The sequence below is a fragment of the Meleagris gallopavo genome, chromosome 12 (genome assembly GCF_905368555.1).
Source record: "Meleagris gallopavo chromosome 12, MGAL_WU_HG_1.1, whole genome shotgun sequence".
Lineage (NCBI taxonomy): Eukaryota > Metazoa > Chordata > Aves > Galliformes > Phasianidae > Meleagris > Meleagris gallopavo.
In genome coordinates this window covers 4794249-4820176 of record NC_139415.1, presented here as the reverse complement: position 1 = coordinate 4820176, position 25928 = coordinate 4794249, and the positions used below count along the sequence as shown (strand labels likewise).

Sequence of the window (25928 nt, the reverse complement as noted above, 5' to 3'; positions counted from 1 at the left end):
GCTAAAAAGAGTGCTCATCAGTGATAATAAATCCTTCATCATTATCAGATCTGTACAGGTCTTTTTATTTGACTACCCAGTTATACGGTGTACAGATACACCACAACATTTACTGGACATTCAGTCTCAAACTCCCAGTCTTAACCATCACATTACAATATGACTCTTGTCTAAGTAATAAAATTCATTGAAAGATAAACCTGAAAACATATCAAGAAAGATTTTTAAGACCTATGAGACTGAATACCATCTCATTTTCTATCACGCGTTTATACTTCCAGATTTGAAGTATCTATCTCTCATTATTACAAATATATTGTACCATTATTTTTGTATGGCACCCTTTCAGAAAGCTACAATACCAAATATCTTAGTTGAGTTCATTGCTCTGCAGCTGTTGTAATACAGAGATTTTTCCACTTAGATATCTCTTGAATTCAGCTCTCACTGTACCCTTTAAAAACCCGAGCCTTAACTATCAGATTTCATTCTCCATTACGTGGAGCCTCCTGTGTCAAAGTTGTCTGTTTTTCCAGAAAGAAACTCAAACTCAGCAGCTCTTCTGAAAGTAAAAACAATCCAGCAATTCAAAATCTTAAACTGTCTCAGCATTTGAGATTCCTTTGGATTATGCAATCTGGCCTGCTGAAAAAGAAAACACTACGTTTGAATAAGTTCTTCTTTAAATACAGCCCCCCAAAATGGGAAATTAACATGAACTGTTCACAATCACATTTCATTTATCTACTCTTAATCAACTATCTACATAATCTATTTATTCCATTATCCAAACCAGATACTCTCTCTGCTGCCTCACAGTTGCAGTCACTCATAGTACTTCTGATCAAACAAGAAGTGCATATTCCTTAAATAAACAGCTAAATCCATGTAATTCAGCCTCCTTTGGGCTTTTTGAAAAAATAGAGAAGTGAAATATTTTTGCCAAACAAAAAGAAAATACATATCTGAACTATGGTAACCTAAAAATGGTGAGAGAACAATTTACAACTTTTAACAGTGATACTGCTTCTCAGGTACTGGAAGAAATGAAAATTATACCAGTGATCAGGAAAAAAAAAACAAAAGCTTTTATTCTTCTTGACTTGCAAACTTATTTTTCACTGCTGTACTTCCCAAAGGATTTGGGAAATGCATGGCAATGGTGTTCATCATAACATATTACAGCCCTGTAGTGATATGCTTACTTAAGCTTTCATTTTCCCCATACAAGACTGCTGCTTCGTTTTGGGGGCCAAGAAAATGGTGATGATACACATGGTATCACATGCTCTCATTTCTCTATTTCATGCCTTAATCAGCATACAGAGCTATATGATCTTTAATGCATACAATATAAAAAAAAATGACTGTACTAGTAACAAAAATTTCTGAGAGAACTGGGATTTCTGAGCTTTTTTTGCAGCTTCAGGGAGGTGGAGGATGACAGATTTTGCTAACATTTACTCTTGGATAGCACCGAAGTATGAAACAGAAATAGTTCACAAAATGTATGTTACTTTCTTCACAGTACTGGAGAATAACACCACCCTCTTCACAAACCAAACATAAAAATAAAAGAATGTTTCATGATAGCTGCTTTCAGCAAAGCTTATACAAATTGTTTCTAGTCATCGCTGTCTGACTTTAATTTTACTGAGCTGCTGAGAATAAAGGATGGTGATTAAAGGAACACAACTACTTCTGCAGTCTATGAGAACCTATATCATAGATTAGCATCCTAGTGTATGTGTATTCTGGAATTTCACTGTGGCTGTGGTATATCCCAACCCAGAAATCTGCTTCTAGAGAAAGACATTTGTCTCTATTGTTGAAGACTGATGATTTCATCTAAAGCTGCACTCATCAGATGTTAATGCCTTGCAGCACTGGCTGCGATCACCATGCTGAACTGCAGTAACAGCCTGAATATGCAACTGTGCTAAAATTCAGCATATCAAAGACATTTTTCTCTTCTAAAGCACACGTATGTCTATAAGTCTCCTTCCCCTGGACAGATGTAGTAACTGTTTTATTCAAAGATGTTTTCTTGATCATGAAATTTAAGAGATTACTACGTACTACACTTCTTTCTTTACAATCCAGGCAACAATGGGAACATAAATTAAACTCCAAACCAAAGTCAGTGACTAACCTTTCCTTGCATAACGTCGGAATTTTGGAATATCAGCAATAACAGATGTAATATCATATTTCTAGCTTTCATCAACCACATTATTGTTGAAAAATCTTTACATCTTACCTCTCTCAGATACTGCTCAAGCTTCTGTCCCAAATTCCCTTTGGTAACATCTAGCTTGATATCTACCTGGAAAACTACCACACCTAAAGACATTCATGAGTTTAATTTTACAACTTAGTTGATTTGTGAACTTAATGGACTCTTATATAATATTCCCCCATACCAAGTTGCAGCACATTCAACAGTTTGCTTCTAATACCAGGTCGTGGTCATCACACAATAAATCTGTTAGTCATGACAGTCACGTTAGTCATAAACAAGTTCCAATACTATTTGAATGACTCACTTTGACACACAAAAAGGACTGAAGATCTTCTGATCTGAAAGAATATTTAATTTGGGAGAGTAACCTTTTCAAATTAAAATAATCAAAACAAATATCTTGTTTTAATTTCTCTGAACTAAAAGGAAGAATTCTATGGGATTGTCAGTTATACTCAAAATGCCACAGGAATGTTTTTCCATTCCCATTTTCCTATTTTATTAATGTATTAATCCATTTTATGACTGAAAAAAAAAAATGGCACAGCTAAGTGAACAGATCCACAATTAGTTTCATTTTCAGCATCCAGTTGTAAATTTCTGATTTTTAGAGAGTTAACTCTCTAATGTCCATCCCCAATTCAGGTTTTAGTTTTAATAACTGAAACATAAGTATTTTCTGAAGTCAAAATGAGTGCAAAACAAATAGAGCACTTAGAGAAATCCTCAACACAGAGAAAAGTGCTATTGATTCCAAAGAGTGGTAGACTCACTGACATGACAATAACGTAAGCAGGGACAGGGTGAAGCTCTTGGGTTCCAGTCCAAATCTTTCAAACCGATTGCTCTAATCAGGGTCCAAAGTCTAAATTTAGGTGTCTAAAATTAAAATGGCCTGACTGTCTAAGGGGTCAATCTCCTGTATCTTCCAGTTAATTTAAGGCACAGTAGGGTTACTCAGTTTTATGGAGAGAAAAAAAACAAAAACAAAACAAAACAAAAAAAAACACAGATCACTAATAATTTATATACATAACTAGTTTCCTATACAACCATTTTCTGGACTACATCAATTTTTCCTAAACGTGAAAATTATGCCACACGGACAGAGATCCTCTTGTTCACATTGTTCCCAATACCATAAAACTTTACTTTAAAAACAAGCAGGCAAGCATCTGTTCCTTTCCAGTTTATGCAAGTTTCATAATTATTTCCTATCCATTCCTTGGTAATTTTTCTGTCAAAGAAAGAATAAGGTAGAACCCAGAATACGAGTATTAATCCCCCCCAAATATTCAGTAAGCTACAGATAAGAAAGACTGAAGAACTGTCACAGCTGGAAGATGAGAAGACAGGTTCATAGAATGTGGATATTTACGAAATATCCAGATCCAAGTAGATGAAAACTATTCAATCGTAATGCATCACTTTTTTTTTTAATTTTATTTTTAATTTTTATCATCCTCTCTTCTGAGTCTTACGAGAAATCTTTCATAGAGCCATGGAATAGAAAGCTTTAATTCATCTTTCCCCAACAAAAAAGAAACAGCCTCAGACGGATTACAAAGATAACATTCCTGGTTAGATCAGAAGACTACTGAGGACTTCATTTCTATCCCATTTCAACTACACACATAAGAACACAACTGACACACACTCTCCACTTGCCTACAGAAGATGAGGAGCTATCACATTTCCTGGCTACAGTGCCTGACTTGCTCAAGCCAAGGATAGATGTGCTGCTAGCATTACATACTTGCACTTCAGCACCTGATGTATCAGCTAAGAAGGTGATTATTATAATCATTTTACAGATATTCTTTATGAGGCAAGAAATATTTTAATAACAGGAGATTTTAGATAAGCCAATAATCACATAGCAACTCTGCAGGAACCCCAAATTCCCAATTTTTGCTACGGGAAACATCACAGTTTTGTATACGATGTTCTTTGTCTTGTGAAAACAAAGACTATTTGTGTCAGTCCAAATACTTTTCACAGCTGCAAGTTAATTTGTTGGTTTTTTTCTATCCCAAGATCAAAATCCTCATTTTTTGAGACATACACTTTCTCATTTTACCTGTAGTAGTCTACACAAGCTATTACTATACAGTGTTCAGATTCCTCACAAGTGAACAACAAATCAATAAGACACATTAGTAAAGCTGTAACTTTCAATTCATTGTTGATTGATTTACCCTCTAAGACCAGACAAGAATTCTAGGCAAACAGTCACTGGCACCAAAGAGCTGATAAAATCTTGGCATTCAGATAGTTTATCTCGGCTGTGGTGAACTAGGTGCAACAGCTGCTAAAGCTGCATTTTGCTAACAGTAACAAAACTGTTCATTTAAAATAAAGTTTGTAACTTGGTTGAGCAGTATTCCACGCTGAATACATCCCATATAAAAAAAAATGGCTTGAGATTTGCGGGAGAAACTAGAAAGTGATGACTGCACTCTAATAGCACAACACTGCAATGGTTCTACACACATCGTGCTTTTGTGCAATCAAACCGCAACAAAAACGAAACATCAATTATGTATCATTAGAACTAAGCCAAATTAAATCAATCAAAGGCTATGGTGAAGGGCATAAAGAAATGCCCTATCCAAACCTCCCTCCATAACCACCTTGCCTCCCAAACCCTCCCCATCAGGAAGGTCAGCTGGACCAGTGCTCAGCCCCCACTACAAGCTACACCAGCAGCAGCATCCCTGCTGCAGCTGGGGATGTGCAGCTAGAGGAGAAACCAAGGCCCCTGCGAGAACCACGTGCTGCCCACCAGGGACAGTAAGCTATCCTGCTCTTTGCATACACAAATGCAGACAGGCACTTGTACATACAAATACATGTATGTATGAAGTAATTTCTCCCTATCTGAATGGCCTATCAACCACTTAGTAGCCAACACCCCTCTCTGCCACAAATAGAGAAAGCTTATTGTCTAGACAAAGTGTTTAATCTGTACATAGAGTGATATTTTATTTCTCTAAGGGTTCCTATCCCCTTTTCTCTAGTTGATTAAATTAAAAGTAACAAAATATTAGGACATCTCCTTTGGTTCTGCCATAGAAATAGAGCATATTGCCTGAGAGGTACTGTTTGAATTTCTTTTCAAATCACACACTGGAGGTGGTTTTGACCAGCACTGTGGTAAGCACAAATTGTGTTACTACTGCTTTAGTTTCAGTCAGCAGCACAGTTCTTGCAGTTAAAAAGTTCTCATGAAAGTTTCTTGTCAGAAGCAGGGAGGATGCTAATCCAACCAAAGAAGCAGCCATACTCCATATTGTTGTCTCCTAGGAACATCAGAGCCTGCTCCTCGCAGGGCCTATGGCATGAGAAAAAACAACAATTTTTCTCATCTCTGAAGCTATTCTTCATATTCTTAACTATTTTCCACTCTGCATAGTCTGAACTGCAGAAGTAACTAAGAAAGTTGCTTATGCAACTTAAGCTAACCAAGTCCATTAATACTTACTTCAAATATATAACCATTTTAATCACAGAAAATACTCTCTGAATGATAATAGAGAGATACAAGAAGGACGCTTTTAGATCTTTAACCTCTAATTAGAGTAATGCTTTTTGTTTTCTGAAATCAGTTACCTCCAGCCACAAGCTAGCAGCCAGCCATTGACCCTTCCCCAGCATAGCAAAGATATGCCCGTACATTGAATTATCCAGGAAGCACCAAAGAAAAGGTCATCAATAAAAAGTCAGATGAAATGGTAAAAATATATACACCAAAAAGCCTAATTAAAAGACACTGTATTGATAGAATTAGTCCATCTTCCTTTTTTTAAATTTTTTTTTTAAGTTGCATGTATCTTCACACAAATAATCTTGCAAAAGACTCCCTTATTGAGTAAAGAACTGTATGGTTACCTGAAATTTGTTGGTGAGGTATTGCAGCATGTGAAAGTTCTCACACTAGATAAGATGCCAAACAGTACAAACTCTGAAATTATCACAAGATGTAAGCTGGCAGTCATGCACTGATCCCTGCTGTTTTGGTATCAACACATATTCACATTCTTTCCCTGTCAAGATATCTCATAAATTCAATACCTTTAGGAAAGGATGTCTGGTCCTAGAGATCAGAGTATAAGGTGAATGAAGGTTTCCCTAATGGCACCAAACACAGCTTTTAGCATAAGCACATTAGTTGTTGTAGACAAATGAATAGCTTAAATTGCAAATGCTAACAGGCAGCAGATAATTGGGCGTATGTTTGCATCTGTGGCTGAATGTCTGATACTGAACTTTTGAACTCCCATGTAAAAGCTTGGTGCTTGCTGCAATCAGTAGAGGCTGGCTGTAAATTTTGAAAACACCTGGAACAAACAGAATTAGCACCTCACGAATTCTCCAATAAACACAGAGACAGAACATGCAATTAAAAGGCCAGTCCTGTACCATATTTCCAGACACTACCTAGATAAATGCATGAAAATATGGACTTGGGTACCAAAAAAAAAAAAAACGGTTCCCAGCAAGTAGGCAAAAATAAAACATAAAAATAAGTGGCCAAGATAGAAGAAAGTGAAGAACCTAGCAGGGGCAGAGACTCTGGAAGTAAGGCAAAATCCTGGATATCAGAGGGGCACAGAGAGCCAGGAGAAGCCCAGAATCTCAGCCAGCGATGTCCAAGACTGGTAACCACAAGAAGCTGCAGAGCACAAAGCAATGTGACTTCCTACCCAGCCTTCCCAAACCTGCAGTGATGTCTCTGGTAGGATACAAAGTCAAGTCCTAGTGAACACCGTGCTGGCAACAAAGCAGCTAAGTGAGTATGCAGAATGAATCAACCACAGTAAATGCTTAAATCCTGTAGGTTTTTAAATGAACTCCAGTATGTAGCTCCATCAGAGGCTGGTTTTTGATGTTTCATCTGTGTCAGCTGTAATAATTTCCTGTTCGTTCTCCTTTGCAGGCTTTAATCTACCTCCTGAAGACCACCAATTAACAATGGGAAAGCACATTTCATTCACCATTTACGACATAAAAACGAAGGAAAAAGATAAACAAACCCCTTTAAATTAGAAAGTATTTATACAGATAAAATTGCTTTATAACTGCAAGCCTCAAATAACTGGATTTCAATCACAGAAACATTATTAGAAAACAGCATTCTTCTGAAGAGAAGTACATATCGTACTGCTGGTTGCTACCTTGCGGAAAAATGCAGCTGAAGCTGAAAATAAAACACTACTCTAAAATTGAAGTTCATAATTAATAACAGAAAAGGTTCTGAATCCATGGAAGGTATCAAAGAACATTATTCCACAATTTCCATTTCAAGTATCATGAAAAGAAGCAGGCAGAAGTATAAAAAGCTTGGGCAAAAAAGAGCATCTTAGTCTCTTGGGACTTCATTTCATGCTGTAATTGGTGAAAAGTCTCCCTTAAAAGGTTATAAATGCCATATTAATTTCATTAGGAAAGCCTCCTGTGGCATATTAATTTAGCTTCTGGCACTGTTATTGCATCTTTTCGGATACACAAAATCTTAGGAGGCAATTTCATTAACAGTAAAGATCTGAAAAAAGCAACTATTTTAAACAGATTGGTGATAATTCAGCTTGGAAATATGCAGGTTTATTAATACACTCACATTCTTCTGATTAACAACATACTGACACAGCAAGAGATAGCAGGCTGTGCTACTGAAATTACGTTATCTTCAATGCCTTTGTCTTTGCAAAGATTGCACGAACAGCTCTCAGAAGATTAATGGCCTACTCCTTTATTTAAGGCAGATACTCATCTTTAGTGATCACGTGTAAATTCTGAAGCTAAGCATGAAATTTAACATCTGACTTATCTTATGATGCTACAAAAGACGACTTTTTGCCAAGCACTTGCTACACTCAGTACTGTAGGTAATTCTAGACATATAAAATAGTCTAATTGCCAATCTGTACAACAGCACTATCTGCTTCCCAATCCTGACCTCAATTCTGTAACATGATTTATACATGCAAGCCTTTGAAGCTACCTACGGTCTCATCAGTTACTAGAAGCCAATAGGACCTTTTTTCATATGATAAAATGTAAGTATATGTAAAACAAGTCCTGTAAAAATAAGCATGCTGATACTTATAAATCTCACATTATTATCAAGTTCAAAAATACAGCATGTATTCTGTAAGCATTTCATCTTTGTAAGTTCTAAAACCTGCATAGGATTTCCTGTTAATTGAGTCATCCTAGGCACAGCTATCAGACAGTTTTCCTCGGACCGTCCTTCAAACACATGCCATCCATTCAACCCTGCTCAGTCATGAGAGAAAGAAGACAGAAGAGCTGCTTTAAACCACAAAGGTACAAGCTGTGCAACCACAGCTGCTAATGTTAATACATTTGTGATATTCATCTAAGCCTATAAGTCAGGCCCAAGTATCTTTCTAAAGAGGATGCTATTGTTCAAATAGACCTGTAGTTTTTTTAAGTGGAAACTCCACCACCAAATTCTACAGCTATCCCAGGCATCTCTTCATCAGAACAGAAATTCCAATGCAGTTAATAACAGATACAAAGTCTGGTACCCATTGGTGCATAGAAACAACATTTAGAACAAAAAAAACTCATATACATAAATGTACAGAGACACTTACACACCTTAGGGACATTCAGCCCTACCCCTGAACAGTCACACACACCTCATTATTCTTGGTACACTTTTCCATTCTTTGGGCAGTTTCATTTCCAATTTTTCTTGAGAGGTACCAAAAATAATGTTTAGATCCACAGCAGTAAGAATAATGTGTAACTGGTTACCAATCAAATACACATCACAGAACAATTTTCAGGAAAATAAGTAATCAGAAATTAAATTCTTTTAGAAAAGAATGGAAACAAATTAACAGAACAAGATAAGCATTATTAAAATGAAATAATTATAAAGCCATACCAGCGTGAACATGCAGAAAAGAAAGGCTTGGAATAGCTCTGCACATGGGACTCAGTCAAATACGGATGAAAACATTGCATGAATACTACTTTCCTTTCAGTAGATTATCTTCTGTAGAAAACAAAACGCAGGGATCCCACAGAACCACATCTGACCAACCAGCTCTCAGACCAGGAACCTGGCCAGCTGACTGGTGCTCATAAATTCTGATTATTCTTACTAAATTCTAATTATTATTGAATCACATACTGTTTATTTCATATTATAAATTCAATTTGTTGCAACCACGCTTCATTCTATCCCACTTTAAAAGAATGCTGCTTTTCAGGCTACCATCTGAGCTGACACGAAATGCTGCTTTGCAACTTATGAACTGTCTTCAAAAACACTCTGCTTATTAACAGCAGTGTTTGCTCAAACGCTCTGAAAATCAACAAACATTTTCTCACTTATGCAATTGCTACAGAAAAAAAAAAAGAAGGCATACAAGGAATGCCTCAGAGACATGCCTTCAGTTATCTGCCAGAGCTTACAAAGGACTAAAGATCTTAAAGTTCGGGTTTAAGTAGACATGTCTAAGGGCTAGGAAAGCACTTCTCATCACACAGTACAGAAGTACACAGAAAACCGATGAGGCTTTGTGGCTGATAACCAGATCCACTGTTTTGTGGGTTGTGTTTCTTTTTTTTTTTTTTTTTTTCCCAGTATTGAGCTGATTTTTTTTTTACTGGGGGTTTCACAGCTTAGCTATTAATGAAGTTACAACTTCATGTGGTGGTTTGATCATCAGGACCAGGACTTAAACATTACTTCATATGATATAAGAGCCTGAATCCGATTCTAAGAGGTTATGTGATCCCTTAAGATACCATATTCACTTTTCAAGTGAGTCCAGGAGCTGTGAAAACTTTTAAACCATTTTCTCTGATTGAGCTACTGATATTTAAAAAAGAAAAAAATAGCAACCATTCTAATCCTCCTCTTCTTCCAAAAAACAAACCTAGAATCATGTCAAGAACTGTCACGTAAGACTTTAATGTTCTGCTGAAAAACACTGATCAAAGATACACCAAGCCACTGTGCCTTCGGAGCTGCAGCCTGCTTCCTGCTACATTCGGTCAAATTAACCAAATCCTGTGGTATTTGCACAGGTAGGAAGAACTTTCATGAAGAACACACTATTTCTGAACTACTACTAATATACTTAAAAGAAATATCCTTATTCTTAACTGTAATGTTTCTTGTCAAACTGTGAAATCCTGCTACTAACTTCTGTAAATACGACAAATCCTCATCTTATTTAACATGCATTATATGCAGTGACCCAATTTAACAGTGCAGGGCTTGAAGAAAAGAAGAACTGTTAGGTCTACAAATATATAACATCACTTCATTCCAGCCAAACAAACAGTGGGAACATGCAAAAGCAACAAAGAATGAACACTGCATCTTATTAGCAGCCCTCTGCACCCAGTTATTTCATTAAACAGGTTACAAGATCTTATGTTCTCTAGCTGCTCAGGAATTTAAAAAATTAAAAAGAAAATAAAAACAGCACCTCTTCTGTCAAACTAATGTAGGATGAGCAAATGGGATTTCAAATAGATTCCTAAAACTATTTTCTAGCCCTGGTCATTCTCAAAACAAAGTTATAGCAGTATTTTTTTTTTTCCAATCACATGACAAGGCTCATACGATCAACTAGTAGACCATCCCTATGTTAAAAAAAAAAAAGCAACTGTATGAGAATTTAAAAATTCAGTAGTTCTTTTGAATAAAAAATGTTGCCATTTGCCCATGCCTATAAAACTGCAGCTACATTTTCGATAACATCTTTCTTTCTTACCAAAACCACTAGGAGCCCCTTATAAGTTTATACATATGTAGGCTTTCATACATAGAGCTTCTACATTTCATTGGTTTTTTTAAAACTTAGGCTGGAAGATCAAATAAAGGTCATATTTTGCACAAACATCTGTATGGAAAGTTAAGTTCTGCTTTGATGTTTTTAACCTTTGTAACAGTAGCAAGCTCCATTCTTACTGCTGCATTTAAAGAAATGACAGACAGCACACCGTGCTCATCATCTCAAGTCATACACTAACACCACATTCATTTTTCATGGTGTGATGATAAGAAGATTACCATAGCCTACCAAAACTGCAGTTGCACTTATTAGACAATCTTTCTTTTGGATGTCCAGATTTTACTGTACAGCAGTGAACCAGGTATAAAATTAGCTCTTCTTACAAATATGAAATTTCTTGTACAGTTCTGATAGGGTACAGGCTTTAAGGCAATCTATTCATTCTTTAATTCCACCAAATAAAATAAAATTTCATAGACATATCCAATGAAGATATTTTGGTTTGGGGATAAAACATCTCCGAGAAATCACTCTCCCCCAGTGAATATACTGATGCAGCATTGTTTCAAGCATTGCAAAGTAGATCTTTTATGCATACACATCAGTCATGACAAGTGTTTTTAAAACATCGAGGACTTAACTGGAACCTTTGTGACAGCAAAGGATTTTGTTCTTCCAGATGTGAAAAGATTAACAGTAAGGAACTTAAACGCACTTGTTGGCCAGCCACTATTCCTCCATTTCGACTTAGATGTGTTTTATGGCACAGTTATTCCTTCTGAGGTCACCTTCTGCCAAAGGGACTCAGAGAACCCCACAACCCAAAAGCTAATTTCTGACATTATTACACCACAAGAGGTTTGGGAGAAGTGAATAGTTTGCTTCTGTAACTTGAAAGCTCCAGTCCTCTTTTTCTCCTGTTCTCAGAGTGTGGTAGCATGACTCTCAAGGCCACCTATGCCCCAAGTAATTGAAGTTATAGTCAGAATCTTTTTCTCTTTCACTGCTAAGTCTCAGATTTGTACTGGGGAAAAAAAAAACACAACAACAAAAAAACCACCAGTTCACAAGACTCATAAAAACAAAGCCTTCATGCTGTTCTGTATGTTCACATAACTTCTAAAGGACAACTACTGGGGTAAAAATACCCATTGGGTCACTTATAGCCACTGTGACACACGGCACACAGAATAAAACTACATAGCCTTCAAACCCTTTCCTCAGAGAAATAAAGCATCTTTTAGGGAGGAAAACCTTACAAAATCCAAGGAAAGATATTCTGTGTTTTTCTTCCATGAGCGGCTTTTGAGACCTTTTCTCTCGTGAGAACACATCCTTCTATTTATAATGGTTAGGAAAGTTGTATTGTATATTAATTGAGAAACACGTGGAACGAAAGCTAACAAGTGAAGAAACCATTTCTCCTGTTTTCATGTAAAGTATATTTTCAGAGACAAAACTGGAAGAAGGAAAATGATAATGGCTCCTTCTCAAATTTCATATCAACGAAAGTCAAGATATTATCAGCTACATACAGTCATCTTATCAACTACAGATACTTACAACTGGGATGCTCAGGCATGAATATTCATTCCCCTGGTAGCACAAAGCCAGTGATTTATATTTCCACTTTCTACACTATGTTTCCACTATATTTCTACACTTCAGTACGCAACGGTCTGTGCTCATGACAACTTATTTCAAGCACCTGACCTGCACTAGTACTGAGGGAGAGCAGCCAAACTACTGATCTTCAGCTGGATGCACATTCCTTAGACTTTGCACTATGACTGTACCTTGCTTATCAGCTGAAATGAGCATATCATCTTTTTGCAGCCACAGGGCTTCCAGGCTGCACATAAGCAATACATCATAGCAGCACGACACATGTGCCAGTAAATCACTGCCTTCAGAAAACACAAGGACAACTTGATTAAAAGATTCCTCAGTGGGTAGCAAGCAACAAACATTCTGTAGCATGTGCTTATGATCACAGACAATAGCAAGCTCAAACAGACTCAGATCCTATTGTATCTCCTATCATAAGCCCTGAGCTGCAATTCCCAAACTACCAGCCTCTGTGTGACCCATCTTAGTGTACCAATCACATGTATTCTCCTTCTGAAGGATAAAGAAACTGAGCTGAATACTTGGGGATAGATTCAGCAATAGAAAGAGGGTATCTTCTATTGCAGTCCAGTGAGAGACAACGTAATTATGTTTCTTGTTTCAAACAACACAGCGCTAGGCTTTATGGTGTTACTCTTTCTTATGCCCATAGCTCATGTATAAATGTCAGAAGAAATCCTGAACAATGAGGAATGAGAAAAATGCAAATTGTGTTGCCAAGGAAGTACTACAGACATCTAAATGTGGTTTCTTCAAGACAACTTCCCTTTTTGATGGGTGAGAAAGAAATGTAACCTTCACAGAATGTTTTGGTTTTTTTTTCTTTTCCCCACAGCCCTTAGCTGTTCCTTCTTCTTGCAAGAAGTAGGCATCCTTTTACTAATCCTGATTAAATTCTGCTTTGGCCATTTACAGTCTGCCTATTAATCTTCGTATTTCCTGCCCAAAATCATTATAATATCCTTACTCTCAGTTTTGCATCTTAAAGCAGAGATACAAGCATGATTACAGACATAGAAGAATAAGAAAATCAGTAAAGCATGTCTGGAGCCTTCCAGATGAAGAGTTATTTATATCAGTGCAAACAACTTTCCCTAGCTTATTTAAAACTCTGTCTCTAAATATTCATCAATGAAGAGAAAAAAGAAATTCTAGCATAGCATAAATGCAAGAAACCTTCAAATATAAACAGATAGATATGCAAATTTTGTCTATCTGAGGTCCCAGCATATTGCATTCATACAAAGAAGCCTGGAGGAACAAACTGTCTAAGAAAAACACAGCTTTTAAAGGACGTGTCATATCAAGTGGTCCATACGCACTAAAAGTCATCCTCAAAAACAGTCTCAGAAATTCCTTCTCCTTCGTATGGATCTTCCAGCACAGAAGAGACAATGCATAAAGCCAAATATCAGAGCATCTAATTTCCCCCCACAAGGATATCATAACAACGCATAAGAGGATGTGAGAATAACTTGTAGGACCTCACATTTTGAGGCACACTGTCACTCAGGCGTAGAGCTTCCCCAAAGTGACCTGCCACTAGGATGCCCTTCCACGGTTTTGCTTCAAGTCTTACTTTTTACAGTTATTGAAACAAACATGAAACATTTATAGACATTACGTAAAGCATCTCAGCTGTTACTTTTGTTTTAAATTCCAAGTTTTCTTGCTAACTTCTTACCTTTGACTTCAACCCTCAGCTGGTAAATGATCAGGCACTCCAGTATGTACGATTCAAGAAAAGGTTACTCCTTTCCAATGGCAATTTTTTTGTTTGATTGGTTTTGTGGTTTGGCTGGTGTTCTACTCATGGCAGTTGTTTGTTTTGTTGTGTTTTCGTTTGTCTGCTTTTGACAACATAAACTTTTCAACCTGCATATACTTCATCAGCCTGAATTTATTTCACGTTATCTTCTTGACCTCCTCAGGAAGAACTGCATTATACGTTACTCATGTCTTCCCATGCGTGCTGAATATCATCTACTTGCAACACTTTGGTCTGAATCCTGGTCTCTTATTCTGAATAGAGCACACAAGCTGTCTAAGCACAGCATTTGGCAGTCCTTCTACAGTTTGCTGCTTACTACAGTCTGAATCTCACTAATAAGTTCAAGTTTACCACTATCCAGTATCCAACCTCTAAACTGATCTCAGTGCTGACAGTGAATATTCTTTAACACAGGACAAAAGCTCCTTAGCAGTATTTTAGAAACTCTTAAGACAATATAAGCATTTTCACAGAAACTTAATGAGTATATATCTAGAAGACATATTTAGCATCGCTTCCTTCATGTCCCTGCTTAGCAATTTCCAATCATATATAAGCACCTGACACAGTTGCTCACCAGTAACAGAGAAATGACTCATTCCAACCAGAAGATAGAATAACTTAAGTCACAGAATGCTTCTGGTACTTCGTCTCACTGCAGTAGATCTCAGAAGGAAAGGAACAAGCTGATCAAGATATTGTCTGTTGTACGTTCTTATTTGGCATTCTTATATTTAATACAAAGATAAGCATAAACAAGAGTTATTAACTGGTAGCTGCATGAGGTTTCCAAACTATGTGTATAACTAAGATGAGGCTGACCATTCAATTCCAATTTTCTTAATGTGCACCAAAGCAACACACATATTATTAGAGATTATCTCACTTAAACACTGAGATTTTAGACAGCATCAGTATTTTCTCAAGCAGCAACTCAAAATCAGTACCTACCTACAACATTCCCACCTTGCTAAGAAATTCTGAAAGATATTTAAAATTTTGTAGCCTTGGGTGTATATGCACTAAGTCGGGAAAAAAACACAGTCAGAAAAAAAGTACTGGCCTTCCAGAGTAGCTTCCTATGACTGAAGCGAGATTCACGATTTGCACGGTTCAAGGTAGATGAGCCAAAGTGGCTCAGGTTCCCAAATTAAACCTCTGTCATCACATACCATGAGGGCTACACAGATGCTGCCTAATGGACACAGTGGTAACCTTTCCTTGCTGAAAGAGCTTTTTTGAAGAAAATGATGCTTATTGTACTGCTTAGAAAGTAATTACAGTAGAAGAACAAAGTGAATTAACAACAAAAATCAATACTGCAAGAAAGGCTTCTACCCCAATGTCCTTGTTCTTGAGACTAAGAGTCCATGGAATGACTGAATTGTCAGCCACTCATGCATTCAGTATTTAGATAGATAGAACCAATACAACTGCAGCCTGGTCTGCTGTAAAGTACAGAGCCAAGGAATTCATTCAACAATTTGTTAATCAGGAATATAACAGAATTTCATTCCTGCTAAGATGCTGAAAAATGTAGAAAAACTTAAGACTTTTTTTCATTCAGACTTCCGAACAGGCAATAATTATTTTACCAGTTTCTATGGTACTATCACCATGGCAGCTAGCCATTTTAATCAAAGGCATTAGAACATATTTCTGATAACATCAGAGCAACGGCTTCGAAATATATTACTTCTCCTGGCCATATGCAGCAGTAACAACTTTGTAAATTTCCGTATGACAGAGGTCACTAATGGCATCAGCAGTTATCAGAATTAGAAATGTGATATTTCGAGCATCTAATAACGAACTAGTTCTCAGTGTTCCCTATTCTAACTCCAAAAACAATATTGGAAATATAACCATTGAAACAAAAGTTCTCTTACAGGTTGCTTGCTTTCTACATGGGTTTTACCTCTTCTCTGATTAACTAGTCTATACGTATCATTACTCAGTAGGTTCCAAGAAAACATGCATGTGAAAGAAAACTGCCATGGAACACTGGGTAACTGAAAACACTGACAGATAAAGATAGATACTCTCACATTAAAAAAAAAAAAAAAAAAAAAAAAGCTGTTCTCAGCACAGGTTGAGTGGTATTGAAGCACGGCATACAAGACTGAAATTGTGAAAAGTGAGCTGACAGATGAATTTTAAACATACAATGTGAAACACGCTAATTTCACTAAATTTATCATGAATTACTTGCAGATATGCTCACACTTAAAAAGAAACATTCAAAAATACCTTCACCAACTGAACTCTTGCATTTTTTGCCTTAAATAATCAGTGCCACAATTCAACATTTTAAAGCAGCTTTTAGAACTACAGCACGTCACTGGGTAGTGACTTTAGGAAGCTCCTCAATCCAAAAAACAACAAGAATTCACATTCTTGTATGTAACCTGGAAAGCAATACAAATAAGTGATGCATATAGACGTAAGCTTGTTCAGAAAGCTTACTGCATCTAAAAGGTCAGAGCCAAAGACATTACATTTAAAAACAAACTAGCTCTAATACCAAGATATACTGCAGAAAGATGTAAACAGCAGATGTGAGTACAGTGAGATAGCTGGTGATGCATTTCAGCAGTGGCAACAGTGGGTCAACTCTGCCCGTGCACATTATTGAGTGCAGCACGCAGGCTCTTGCTCATCGCTGGCAAAAATGCATAGCTAATGGTGGTGACTGGACTGAAAAACACTACTTTGTTGCTGAGAATTTGCACTATCAGATAGTATTACTGTGCTCTTTGTATCTGCTGCAGTTTCCAAAGAAATAAACAGGAGGTATTATTTTTGGAGCAACCTTCACAAATAATAATAAATACTAAACAAGAGTACAATTTAAGCTGATGCTCTAAAACACAGATGGCCTTGGGGAAGCAGGGAAAAGAAAAAACAAAAAAACTCCTGTTTGAAGTTAAAAAGTCAAATGACTCTTTCCTAACTCCATCAGAACTACATGACATGCCCAGAGTTGGTATTTGGCATGTCAGATATTGCTCTAGATGTATGGAACTTCATATACGGGGACCAAACATTTTGTCAGGCAGTGATAAAAAGCAAAACTGTCCTTTGTGAAACAAACAGCAACCAACCACTTCTCCTCCAAATTTCACAGGAAATTACATTTTCAAACTATCTTAAATTAATATTCTTGTCTTGAGATTTCTGTTCTTTTTTTTGTTGTTTTCTGTGGTGTTTTTTTTTTTCCAAATTAAATTGTATTTCAAAATGCTGAGGCTGAAATATTAAAAGAATTTCTATATCTTTTAATTAAATCTAATAAATACATCCAACAAAGAATTATGTTGTTTACTTCAGAAACAAATCATGTTTTTTGAACAACTGAAAAGACTGAATTGACAGTGACTGAAATGACACTATTTAGACATAAAACCAGGGTTTCTGGAATTTATAAGCTGAATTCAATATGTAACAGTCTGTGCTTCAAGCTTAAATCTTTTCCAAGAGTCCACCCTAAGTACAGATAATGTCAATAATATTCTGCAGGAAAACACCACAGCACAGCCCTTCAACAAGAAGTCACTGGTATAAACATATCCAAAAATAAATGGTGCTAGCCCAAGTAAAGGAAGAGCAAAAAGCTGAAGTAAACTGGGAAGAAGACTTGAAATTAATTGTAATTAGCTTTGTCTCTTCAAACTATCTAAGATTAATTCAAAATACTCATCACAGGTACAGTTATGTTACAAGTCAGATCTCCCACATCTCCAGTCTCTCCAAGATCATTGGCTTTCCAGTTTTATCCCCTTCAGTCAGCATCTGGGCAGCAAAAAGAAAAACCAGAAAATACTTGAAGGTGAAAAGTCGTTTTGTTACAGATACATGCATATACTAATTAATCTGCCTTCATAATTAAAATTTGTTTATTCACAAGGAACTGCAAACAGTGCTACCATCTTACTGTCGGTGCTCGGCTTCCTCACTTTGGTGTCACATACCATTTTAGCAAACCAATGATTAAGAAATAGAGAACGATGCAATGTAACATCTATGCAACACTTATATTACACCGGAACTAATGAAGTTCTACCCATATATAAGGCTGTACTGCTGAATTTTCAGTTCATCAGTTCAAAACAGCCATGTTTTCATTTTTACTCTTAGGAAAACACCAAGAAATTTGTTCAGGAGGTCCACATATCTTTTAGCTCTACGTTTTAGCTCTATGAATCCATGTTGGTAATGCAGTGCATATTAACTATAAATGAACTACTAGACCAGAACACCTTCAAGAAAAAGCCTTTTCTACATCTTTCAGTCTTCATTTTAACAGCCGCACGTTACATCGTAAGGGCTTGCCATCTCTTTAACCAGAAGTTTGTTTAATTTTTGCCTAATATGAGTCCTAATATGTTTCATTAAATGCAAGTCAAAAGGAGGTTCTGATTTCATGACGTTTGAGGCAATACAGAATACACTGAGCAGACAAAGACTACATCACAGTAAGATCTGAAGTATAGACTGCCTTGTGACAAATATTCTGCAAGTTCTCTTAGTGCTTTCCCACTTCCAACCTCAACTTTCTCTCCAGCAACACACTACTGTGTGGGCATATCTTGACAGAATGATTTTCCTTCTCCAAAGACTACAGCAGTTAAGTGCGTCTTAAGGCAACAATGAGCTAAATAACAATACATGACAACAGGACCATAAACACATTTCTTAAACATTATAGGCACACAAGAGTTTAACAGAATTAAAAATGTTGGCAAATACCATTTGTTTTCTCCAAACACTAAAGAACTCATACAAGAAATGATACGTAAATCACAAGAAAACACCATTGTGATTTAAACATAGCTTCATATTACAAATTCTACATCTAGTACTTCAGCCAACAAGTTGCTTTTTTCCTAGCAAGAAACAAGAAAGGCAACAACTAGCACAGCAGTTGTGATCGTAAGATCTGAGTCAATGTTCATATACCTGCTCACACATGGCCCTACAAAAATCCTGGCCTAGAGACCCATTCACAGAAAGTCTTCTCACTCCCTGGCCTTTTTGCTGAATCCACCAGCATGAATACATGTGGCAGTTGTCAAGAACTGTTAGACATGTAAAGGTAGAGGCTTACTAAACACCTTCCCACCTGCTCATCCTGCACACTTCAAGCCTACAACATTCAGCCATCATCATCCTTACTTACACTGGTAAACCAAACCTAAAGCCCTCTAGATCTTATCTAGAACATTACTTTTTTTTGTTGTTATGGATGTCACACTACAATTAATCAAACAAGCAATAATTATATATATATTCACACACACATATATATGAAATAATTAGTTTATTATACTTCACGCTTAACTAGCATCATGTTATTACTAGTTATTAATTACACGCATTATGCTGCCCTAAAGATGACTGAGCTTCCCGTAAACTACTTTGTGAACATTTCTATTCCACGTCGTATCATTAGAGCCAAAATGAAAAAGCACACAGTAGAAATACTCCACACACAACTGATGCTAGCACCTTATCAAAAGCCTGCAATAAAAGTACTGCAGAGAAAGGTGGGCATATTCCCACTCAAGCAGGGAAACTCCAGCCTGCCCTTGTGGAAGCACCACATGTACACCTGAGCACAAACTGGCTTCCTTCCAGATAAGAAGGGAGACCATTTAGACAGTCCACACGAACAGCATAAAATGGAGACGGATTCAGCCTTGAGAGCTATCACACTCATTTTAATAATAGGTTATAAGAAAAAAACTTTTCCTACCAATAGCACTTAAATTCCAGAAGCTCGAGATCTTCTCCTTTAAATCTGTGCCATAGCAACCTTCTCTGAAGTCAATGTCACCTGTAAGGACTGAGTTAAAATGTGGGCCAAATTTAGCACGTTAGTTTCCTTTCAGCTTAAAGCACTCCATTTCATCTTGTACATGATTTGAGTCATGAACGTTGTGTCCAGCAACGTATTTTCAGTCATTCCAGGGCAAAATATTTGCCCCAATCATCAGTTTCAAACATTTGTCTGAGATGAAGGTCAAATGGGAAGCGTGAAAGGTTTCTTTCTGTTCACATATACATTTACATCCCTGCACTAGAAATGGCAGCACTACTCAGGCCTGAGTTTGTTAAAATACAACACTTCTACTCGGTCAATTTTGAGGTGCATTTAACAGACAACGGGAAAGACCACTCCCTCTCGCAGTGTGGAGTGTGTATGCCCACACAGCCATGACTATCACAGTGTGTGTACAACAGGGACCAGGGATGGGAAATTACCGTGACAGAGCTACAGAAAAAGTGGTCAGTGATCCGGTTTTTTTTATTTTCAGCACTGGGTCATGAGGGACATCACATCATTAGTGCAGACAGACGAGCAATAAGCTCCAGAAAGCGCTCAGAAGAGACATCTCCTACAAGCTCCAGCATAAGCATAGGGGAAGCAAGCTTTCAAATTCAGATTATGTAAGGTCGCGTGCCTCACTGCATTATGTTTTACATGCACATTACCTCTCCCTGCACAGAATCACACCCCGTAAACTCCAAACAATCATTATCTGCACAGATTCCACAGCTCTTCCAGAGACGGAACGAACAGCACACGCACATCCCACATCTACCTGACTAAGGTCGGCTTCCCACACGTCCTGCCAGGGCTCGGGAAGCACGGGAGGGACGAGGCACCGCCTGTCCACAGCGGCCTCTCGCCCCAGCAGGACCCGAGATGCGGGCTGCTTTCGGCAGAGCCGCGAACGCGGGAGCGAAGCCGGGCCGAGAGCCTGCAATGCAGAAACCCTTCCCGGAGCTCATCAATGAGCCGGGGGAGACGGGGCGGGGGCAGAGCCGGCGGACCTGCCCACATCCCCCGCCACGGCAACCCGCGGTCGGGCCGCTCCGGAACGCCAGCTCTGCCCTTTCCCGGCCGAGGCTTCGCCCTCCGGCCGCCCGCAGCTCCGCGCAGCGGGAACTTCTGCGGCAAGGGCAGCCGGCGACAAGGGCACCGCTGCGGGCCGGGCCGGGCGCACCCGGGCCACCTGCCGCCGCACGACCCCGGCCCGCCGGGCGCAGCGGGGGTGGAGGGAGAAGCGGCTCTTACCTGCTGCCGCCGCTCCGCCCGCGCGCCCTCGCTACCCGAGCTCCATCTTCCTCTGGCCGGTGGGGGGGGAGCGCCCAGCCGCCTCCGCCGTCCCCCAGCTGCCGCTTTCCGTCACCGCGGTCCCCCCACCCGCCCCGCAGCCGGCCCCGCGTGCCGGAACGCCAAACCCACCTCCCGCCTCCGCCGCCTCCTTCCCATGAAGTCACTCACCGGCCGCAGGGGCCCTCCCTCCCCGCGGCTGCCCGCAGCAGCCCCGCGAGCCGCCCCGCCCCGCCCCGCGCCCGCCCCCGCCGCAGCGGCACCGGCCCGGCCGCGGCCCGCAGGCGTCGCGCTCGGCAGCGCTTCGGCCCCCGCCCGCCCCTCTCCTTGGCGGCGGCGGAGGAAGGACGGCGGCGGCAGGCCGGGGCCCTCCGACCCAGCGGGGTGGGGCGAGCGGCTGCTGAGCCGGGAGACCGAGGAAGAAGAGGGAAAGAGCGAGGGGCCGCCTCCTGCCCGTCCTGTCCCCGGGGCGTCCTCGCACCTCGCCTTGCCCTCCGCAAAGAGACTGTGCTAGTCTAGCTACTGCTTTTCACGTGCCTTTCGTTGTGATACTTCGCATTATTATTTGCTGAAGGGATAGCAGTAGAATTTACTTCAGCCCCCAGCGACTTCTCAGGTACCCCGGTTCCAGCTACTCTATGTATACAGGTGTAGTCTTTCAGTTAAAACCTCCCTGCGCCAAGCAGTCTCTCACTTCCACTTTTCCAGTTGAAAAGGTAGCGGTTAGGGACATGCCTCCGGACACACCTGAATGTTGCCCTTTTCCACTCCCAATCACTTAGAAAAACAGAAGCCTGTAAGAACATGGACTTGCAGAACATGTAGCAGAGAAGGGAAAATCATGGGTACAGGAGTCTCTGTCAAGAAAAACCTCCTCCTTTAGAAACAGAATTCTCGACTGAAATTAGCCTGCTACAGATGACAATCAGTTACAGATACAGCAGCACTAAATTTTCAGGAAGTCACAAGAAGGAAATGAAATATACTGTAAAGCTTTTGCACTGATGCAGCACATCCAGGGAAGTACAGTTGGTGATGCATCTGAGGACAGTTTTGTAGATACGGATTTTCAGATCATAAGCAAATGGCATTAGATGGTTAGGAAAGAAAACCAGGCCAGTTACTTGAATTCCAGCTCTACTTGAACCTCAGTATCAGTTTGGAATATTGTCGAAATCCCTTCAAAGAAATCCCACCTTATTTCCCATTGCAGCTGAGGAGGAAGACATAAATGAAAAAGTTGCCAGCTGTTCCTTAGCTAGTTCTTTGCTGCACATGCAGTGAGCTACAAGCTTTTGTCAATTCACCAATACAAAGACCAGCATTATTTAAGTGCAGCAAGCGAAGATAAATTGTCATATATGTGAGGAACAGACCCCAAACAAATCACAGTTACAGAAAAAGATACTTCTGTCTTTTGCTCTTAATGTGACTGCACATGGATTTGTACTACTGATAATTCCTAGATAGTCATAGTTCTATAAAAGGCAGATCATATGCATTCAATATCTGCTTTGGTAGAGCTTTGTCTTGAGAAAGAACTCTATTTGTGAATACTTGAAAATACCCTCAGGTAACTACTCCAGAGCTGTCTGGACTGAAGATATTTATTTTTTAACTCAGAGAAGTTATACAGGTGTAGAAGTCCAAGTGTGGTTTGATCTGAAGGTTCTAAGTTGGCCAACTGGTAACACAGAGTTGGAGATTCACTGAGATAACTGCTTGGGAAAAGTGGTCACCTCTCTCTCTCTCTTCCAGGCAAAGCCAGTATAACCGTAGCAGAGGTCTGAAGGGCTTCACTTGACCTCAGCAAAGAAAAAGGTGCCTAGAGACACTCAGGGAGCAGCCTTCCTATTGAGACAGTTTCCTTATTCTTCACCTTTTATTACCACTAGCAAAATTTTCTCTTATGAGTCTATAATGGGAAGATATGTTTTGAGCAGTCAAATTCCCAGACAAATGCAGAAAGACTGGATCTCTGAGGTGTGTTAACATACTTTGGGGAAATTATGTTCACACTCAGCAGAAATGGCAGTATCTCCACTAGCAGCAGCCTCAATGATTTAAGAACCAAAATTCTTCAGTCCAAAGAGATACAATCAATAAGTACTGTGATCTATCTGAAAATCTTCCTCATCTTTGAACTAGAAAGTAGGTGTGTAGCAGTCTACAAAGACCAGTAACTCATTCAGAGGTTTTAAATTTCCTTCTAGCGAAAGCAAGTGTGCATGCGACTGACACTTCCTGCAAAATTTACTGCATTCTTTCTGTGACCACATATGGATGCAGGGTTGAATGAACAATAAATAAATGTACCTTCACAACTTCTGTTCTACACAATTCATTGGTCCTGGCAGCTGAGTGGGTGTCAGCATAACATGACTCTGGAAGTAGACAGGGAAGACAGGTTCCTGTCATGATGAAAGTGATCTGACTTCTCCCTGTCCGTTCACATAAAGCACCACTACTGCTACTGTGTTGTCTCTCATCACCTATCTTGCATTGCTGTGGGTCAGTGGCAGAAATGATTACAAAATATGCAAATTACTTTGAGCTCAAAAATATCTTGGTACGGTAAAACTCATTTCCTGACTACTACTAAACTCAAATGCCTCATGTGTTCTCACCTTCCAAGGATGGAAGCAGGTATCCTCTTGTTTTTTTAGGTAGGTAAAACTGGATGAACGTCTCTGCAAGAGATGGCCAAGAGTCCATCTCCCATGAAACGTAAACACACACTGAATGGAGTTTACAAACTTAAAAATATTTAAAGAGAACAAAGAAACTTTTGCATTTCAACTGAGCAAAGTAACTTCTGCTCTTCAAACAAATTAATAGCATTCCTGATAATATATTCTTTTAAAAAATTATCAAAAGAAAGTGTGCTGAAATAGTAATTGAATAAGCACTCGACAGCATGCTTTGAAGTCCAACGCTTTAAGCTGTTATACGCGGGAGAGTGTGAGGAGAAATGTACATCATAAACTCAAATACAGATTTACAAAGTGTGTGCTGCTAAAACATATATATGGACATGGACATGAGGTCCACGTGACATCAGAAACAGCACTGAACTTTCCATACAATATACTAAAATTGGACGCTTGGCTAAATAAAGACAGAGGTAAGAGCAAGAGCACTATGGCTGGGTTAGTTCAATCCTCTAAGCAGAAAACAAATTCTGTTTTCTACTTTCTATTTCAAAAATAAATACACGATCAAGTATAATTGCAAGCACCAAAAGAAATAATAATTTCTCTTGACGTTATCACTCTGTTATGGTAAGCTTATGGCAATAGTATATATGAGCCTGACAGTCACAAACAAATGGTCTGAGGTATATTTAAATCACCATTAAGAGTTTCACTGCAGCATTCGCAGGTGTACCTAAAATAGCCTTAATCTGGCTAACATAGGTAGTTATGCTGAATCAGCAATATCCATACAAAGTTACTTAAATGCTATGCTTCTGAGGACCGCAAAACTCAGAAAGTTCATTTTGCTAATTTAGTTATCTTACCTTGCTTTGTTCTCTATTTCAAGGCACAGTGGTTTCATCTTGGCTGCTTTTCTTCAGGACTCAAAATGCAGAAAGTTTAATACAGAAGTAGAGATGCTTGTTTCCCCTTGTAAGATAAAGCTGAACGAGTCTCTAGGATGTTTTTTCTCAGCAGGGCTTCTTTATAGAGCAGCATTCCGCTTCTCACAGCACTGCAAAAGAAACAGCAACCATATGTATACAGACTGTACCCCACAGAGCCTTGTGATTCCCATTCTATAAATGCAGCAATAACACAGAGGTTAAATAATTTGAAGAGAGAGATTCATTACCAGCCTGTGGAAACACAACATAGAACTTAATTGCAGGGCTGCCCCTCATTCTTATGAAGTTTTTACACAAAAGCTTCAAAACATAAAAACTAAGTGTATGCTTGTAAATGCTACTAACTACTTTAGGTATTTCAGGCAGTTGAAGTAAGGACAATGACTTAAATGCAGTATCATGACCTCTAATATACTTTGCTGGTACTAACAGACCAAAGGATCTCTGTCAAAGTTAGTGCAACCTGCCTGGAATTTAAAAAATAAAAATTAAAAAAAGGGTTTCCTATCAGCCACGCAGGCCCTCTCAAGTCCTTCTTCTCTGCTACCATCTCTCACATTTCTGCCTTCCTATGGCACAAAGGCATATTTATGAAGAGTAAGCAATACATACAATAGCCATATACAATGTAAACTATTATCTTCAATTTTATCCTCTTGAATTTCAGTTCTGCCATGTCTTGCATGTGATGATCCTTGCGGGTCCCTTCCAACTGAGAAAAAATGCCTTTTGATTATTCCATTTGGACAAAACAATTTTACATCTATTATCCATGG

The 25928-nt window shown here is 38.9% G+C and overlaps 1 protein-coding gene across 13 annotated transcripts in view; it reads right to left on the bottom strand.

Moving 5' to 3' along the window:
- OTUD7A (OTU deubiquitinase 7A) overlaps positions 1-25928 on the bottom strand; it is a 131739-nt gene that overhangs the window by 84237 nt on the left and 21574 nt on the right. For 6 of the 13 annotated variants that reach the window (XM_085234235.1, XM_085234233.1, XM_085234221.1 and 3 more), the window contains one exon: positions 25069-25259. The gene's annotated coding sequence lies outside the window, so the exon portion shown is untranslated. The other 7 variants (XM_085234229.1, XM_085234224.1, XM_085234230.1 and 4 more) reach the window with 7 other exon arrangements.